At 39.5% G+C, this 5,680-nt stretch overlaps 1 long non-coding RNA gene across 6 annotated transcripts; it reads right to left on the bottom strand.

The window, feature by feature from the left end:
- Positions 1-1,699: 1,699 nt before the first annotated feature.
- LOC127117567 (uncharacterized) lies at positions 1,700-5,251 on the bottom strand. Of its 6 annotated transcripts, none has more exons than XR_007801991.1 (3): positions 4,546-5,181; positions 2,579-4,456; positions 1,700-2,516 (listed from the first exon to the last, which is right to left on the bottom strand). It is a non-coding gene; the product is annotated as an uncharacterized LOC127117567 (long non-coding RNA). The 6 variants fall into 6 exon arrangements; XR_007801990.1 differs by having other exon boundaries at positions 2,610-4,456; positions 4,546-5,180; XR_007801994.1 differs by having other exon boundaries at positions 1,700-3,458; positions 3,528-4,456; positions 4,546-5,180.
- Between the last annotated feature and the right edge of the window lie 429 nt (positions 5,252-5,680).

Here is a 5,680-nt window from a genome sequence, read left to right as displayed (position 1 = left end):
GCGAGTATAATGTTGTGGATCAGCTGCTACAAATGCCTTCAAAGATATTTGTGTTGTCTTTGTTAATGAACTCTGAGCCACACTGTGAAGCTTTGCAGAAGGTGTTGGACGTGCCGTACGTGGATCACGATGTCACCATAGAACAGTTTGATAACATTGTTACAAACATTACTGCTTGTAACAACCTGAGCTTCTGCGATGTTGATCTTCCCGAGGAGGGAAAAGACCACAATTTGGCACTTCACATTTCAATGGACTACAAGGATGATGCCTTGTCTAATGTGCTGGTAGACACAGGATCATCGCTGAATGTGTTACCAAAATCCACTCTGGCGAAACTTTCATACCAGGGGCCTCCCATGAGGCAGAGTGGAGTGGTCGTCAAAGCTTTTGATGGATCCAGAAAGACTATGATTGGCGAGGTTGAACTCCCAATCAAAATAGGACCTAGTGATTTCCAGATCACTTTCCAGGTCATGGATATCAACCCAACATATAGTTGTTTGTTAGGCAGACCATGGATTCACGAGGCAGGCGCCGTGACATCCACCCTACACCAAAAGTTAAAGTTCGTGAAGAACAAGAAGTTGGTGGTGGTAGGGGGAGAGAAGGCTCTCTTGGTTAGCCATTTGTCTTCCTTTTCTTATATTGATGCTGAGGATGAGGTTGGGACTCCGTTCCAAGCCTTGTCTATTGCTGAGCCTTCTAAGAAAGGAACTTCTTCATTTACGTCCTACAATGATGCGAAGTTGGCCATTGAGCATGGCGCAACTACTGGCTTAGGACAAATGATTAAGTTGGAAGATAATAAATCTCGGGCTGGCATAGGGTATTCTTCGGGCACTTTCAACAAGTACAGTTTGTTTCAGAGTGGTGGTTTCATCCACACGGTCGAAGACCAGGAAGCTACTGATGTAGTGGAGGATGATGTAGAGGAAGATTCTGGCAACTTTGTCATCCCTGGAGGAGTCTGCAATAATTGGGTCGCTGTTGATGTTCCAACAGTTGTCCATAAGTCCACGTAATGTCCATTTTGGTTTAAAAAAACCCTTCTCCCATGCCAAAAGGAGAAGTGATGACATTGTTGGCACATTAATACAATGATATTCATTCAATAAATTCATGTTAAATGTTTGTTTTTCCAAATTATTTTCATTTTTTTCTTTTTTGCATGAAAGTTGGTGTCATACCCCGATTTTGACCCTGAAATTTTTCCCCATCAATCACTCGTTTGCATTCTTTCTTCATGACCATTCCATCTGGTCATGATACTATCCAAAAAAAACGTTTGTTGTTGGACTTGTTACCACACCCAGTCCATGTTGGTCTTTTGGGGTTTTGTTTCTTTATTTTTGTATAAGATGATAAACGCGAGATTTTAAACGCTTTCCTTTGTTAGAATCAAGTGAACCTCATGTTTCATCTTTCGTTCCAATTTCGCCAAAGTGATTATTCATCTCGCCTTGCCACATTACTAGTTCTCACCTTTTCTTTCAAATAAATTATGTGTCAAGTGCAAAATATTTCATTTTGGGTCATCATGCATATTCATTTTCTCATTCATTCATAATTCAAAGAAATTCCATACATATTTATTCATTCACATTTATATTCTCCATTTCACATTCAAGATTCTACGTTTCATATTCAAAATTTTCATTCATATGTCTTCATTACATTGGAAACTTTTTCATTCATATTCAAGAATTTCCACATACTCATTCATAGTTCGATTACTTCGCTCATTCATTCAATCATAATCATTCATGTACATGGCATATGAATAACTTATAATAATAAAAAAAAACATCTCATCACATGAATACATGAAGTTTCTAAGATGCAAAAAGGGCTCTCTTAAATGACCTGCATATTCTGGACTTGGAAACCATGACTTGGGACGAAATTGATGCCGTTGGAGTGCCTCCTTCCCCAAGGCCTGATCATGCTGCTGCTGTACATGTGGAGCGATACTTGCTCTTCTTCGGAGACGGTTGTACTGAACATGTCTACACTGGCTTGGTCAGCAGTAACATCTGTTCAAGGGCGTGTCTCTGTTGCTAGTGAGGGTTTGAGTTTGGTTGTAAGTTCGAATGATGGAGAAGATGTACTTGTATCTTTTGGAGGATACAATGGACGTTACAACAATGAAGTATGTGTTCTTAAACCAAGCCACAAATCCACCTTACAATCCAAAATAAATAAAAAATCCATACCAGACAGTGGTTCTACTGTACCAAATGCTACAAATGCTACTCGAGATTCGGAGCTTGAACTTGGAGCAGGACAAGAAGGGAAAATCTGGGAAATTACTATGGACAACGCTTATCTAACAATTTTGGATTTGAGATTATGGACTTGGTCAAAGCTCGAGGCTAAAACTGGAGACGAACCCTCTACAACTTTGGACCCTTGTGCCGGCCATTCTTTGGTTTATTGCATGGGGAAATAAGCTCCTGTCAATTGCTGGCCACACAAAAGATCCCTTTGAAAGTATCCAAGTGAAACAGTTTGATCTGCAAACAGCAACATAGTCAACTCTAAAGACCAATGGGAAAGCTCTGAGATGCATGCATACCTTGGTTTGTAAGCTTACAGAAGTAGCACACCTGTGACTATCACCACTGCGAGTTACATTGATCAACTGCAGAACTCAGGCTAAAATTTTGGCATCTAACACTTCCTGAGATTCCATACTACAACCATTTCATTGTTTTGTCTTGAGAATTGCTGCGGCAATATCAACAACCCAAAACAGGCTCCGTTGTGTTTATTATAAACAAGCTACTGCTTTCATACTGAAGTCTGCAATAAATGTTGGAGGGACAATGTGGAAAGCAACAATGAACTGCATGAGAAAAGTGGTTCGCCAAAGGACAACGATACAACACAGAGGGTTGAAAGAAAAACCATTCAAACTTCAACAGGAAAACACAGTCACAAAACAGGTTTGACAGAGCATATTTCTTCACCACTTCAGATTGAAACTCAGTTAAATGGTCCTAACATGAACAAAACCAATTCTAAAAGAGCTTGATGAGTCTCCTGGATTTTCAAACCTAAATGATGTAAACAAAGTCAGTGCAATCATCGTCATAACCTTATTTCCACCTGATATTGCATAGCATATCATCCAACTTGCAGTGGCGAAATACTGCAGCATTAACAGGATTATTGGATAAACCTCACGGCATGACGAACATGTGTAACCAAGAAAAAAAGACAAACCATTGTAGCCTACCTCATGTTAATACCATGACCTCATATAAATCCCTCAACATTTCCAAGCCAATGAAGAAGTCTGCTAGCAACACGAACAATTAGAACAGAACTGTATCTGAAACGCAATGCATTGATGAGATTATTGTTACTAAAGCACGACACAGACAAGGATGGTTCACGTAGGGGTTTCACTTCTGCTGTTATGCTTGGCTCGAATCAAGGGTTGCTTTGCGTGACTGTAGATTAGCAGTTTCAATATTTTACTTTCTGAACTGGATTGAAGAGTTGTTGCAATTAAATCTTACCAAAAGACTAGTGGGATATAATGAAGAGGTCGTAGATATGAAGTTTGTTGGGGATGATGAAAAGTTCCTTGCTCTTGCTACAAATCTTGAACAGTTCTGGGAGAAACTTAATTGTGACTGGAAGTAAAGATAACACTGTTAAGTTATGGGACTCAGAAAGTACAAGTTGCATCGGAGCTGGCATAGGTCACATGGGAGCTGTTGGAGCCATTGCATTTTCAAAAAAAAAAAACAGGACTTCTTTGTTAGTGGCAGTAGTGATCATACTCTTAAGGTGTGGAGTATAGATGGTCTCTTGGACAATTTACAGCGCCTGAAATCCTAGATAAGGATAATAAGTATAATTGTGGCAGATGTAAATCATATGAGAAAGCCAAGAAGAAGCTAACAGTATTAGAGGTGCCGAATATTCTTACGATTGTATTAAAGCAATTTCAGTCCGGTAACTTTGAGAAGTTGAATAAGTCTGTTCAATTTCCTGAAGTCCTAAATATGGCTCCATATATCAGTGGATTAAAAGGCAAATCTCCATTATACCGTCTTTATGCAGTGGTTGTCCATTTGAATAGCATGAATGATGCATATTCAGGACATTATGTTTGTTATGTGAAGAACATCCAAGGAGAATGGTTCAGGACTGATGACAGCAGGGTAGAACCTGTTGAATTGTCAAGAGTCTTGTCAGAAAGAGCATACATGCTTCTTTATGCAAGGCACTCTCCGAAGCCCCTGGGTTCAGTAAGTAGCAATGTAGTCTTTTCCACTGGAAAGTTTAAGAGGGGAAACTTGGAAGCCATTCCGGATGTTTCTAAGACACGATCAAATTCCATGGCAAAGCCAATGCCGCAACATTTTGCCTCCGAACGAATCGCACCCAAAGTCATGTGAAAACCATGCCAAAGCATCATTCAAAATCCATGTCGAAGCCACTGCGACACAAACACAAAAATCAGTCCAATTCCAAAAAAAAAGAGAAAACACATATTCAAGTGAGTTACAGTGGTGAATTGTTTCTTACCAACAGTGAAGTGGAAATGGAGAGAATTGAGGAAGAGGGACCACATGTGGAATAAGGACAAAACTCCCCAGACATCCTCTGTACAAACAAGCCTCTCCACTACACAGTAGGAAACACAGCAGAGGAAAGAGATGGGTCATATATAAAAGAGGGATTACTATTCACAACAACCCTAATTTTCAAGAGAACATTAGTGGCTAATGTTCAAACAGCAAATCCCTAAGGAACTCCTTTGACGGCGAAACGGCAAAAATCCCAACAACAGAGGAAACCATAAAGAAGAGAAAGAAAAGCCCTATCCTTTTCTCTGAAGCGGCGCTCCTAATTGAAATTACACCGAAGTTCCTTTAAATCTTTCTTGACAGCGAACGAGAAGCGTTTACCTACATTCGTCGGTCGAGCTCGCCGCAACCGGTTAGCTTCCTTTCCGAGTTTTATTTATATGTTTCGATTCTGCTTTGCATCCTTCTAAGGGAACCATGGTTGTTGTTCCGATTTGATTTCATTTAGTAATACCGCCGCCTGTTTGTTTGTGATAATATCTTGCTGTTAAATCTTTCAAAATGGAAAGAAACAGGATTTCTGTGCGTTAAGATGAACTTGTTTGAGTTCTGCTACTGTTTTTCGACTTTGTTTTATTTAAAAGGCTTGGTCCGTTTTTTTATGTTATCTGTTAGCGCATGAGATCATATGACAAGGATGTCTGTCTGGCGGAGTTGGTAAAGGAATGCTTTGGCAAACCTTTGGTCCTGGGTTCAATACTTGTGGGTGCCATATTTAATTTTACATCATTTTTAATTTCTATTTCACATTTCTTGCACTTCATTGCGTTATGCGACTTTGATTCGCGTCCTCGCATCCCGATTTTTATCCGTGCACGTCCCGATGTTGTTTCTTTCAACTTAAATTTTGAGTGTTTTGTAAATATAACTTGTTGTGTTATTTATTTTCTTCACATGGCTTACTCTTGGGCCTTCTTACAATGAGACAGTTCTCTTGCACTTACACTCATATATTGCATTATTTGTTGTTTGGGCCTGATTTAATTATTCCAGTACTTTGAATCCCCATTTGACAAAATGTACCCCACTCCCCCGATGTGTAATAATTTTACTGTTTCATTTCTTTATTGCTT

The sequence above is a fragment of the Lathyrus oleraceus genome, chromosome 2 (genome assembly GCF_024323335.1).
Source record: "Lathyrus oleraceus cultivar Zhongwan6 chromosome 2, CAAS_Psat_ZW6_1.0, whole genome shotgun sequence".
Taxonomy (NCBI): Eukaryota; Viridiplantae; Streptophyta; class Magnoliopsida; order Fabales; family Fabaceae; genus Lathyrus; species Lathyrus oleraceus.
Note: the sequence above shows the minus strand (reverse complement) of the source record. Positions and strands in the feature narration are given on the sequence as shown.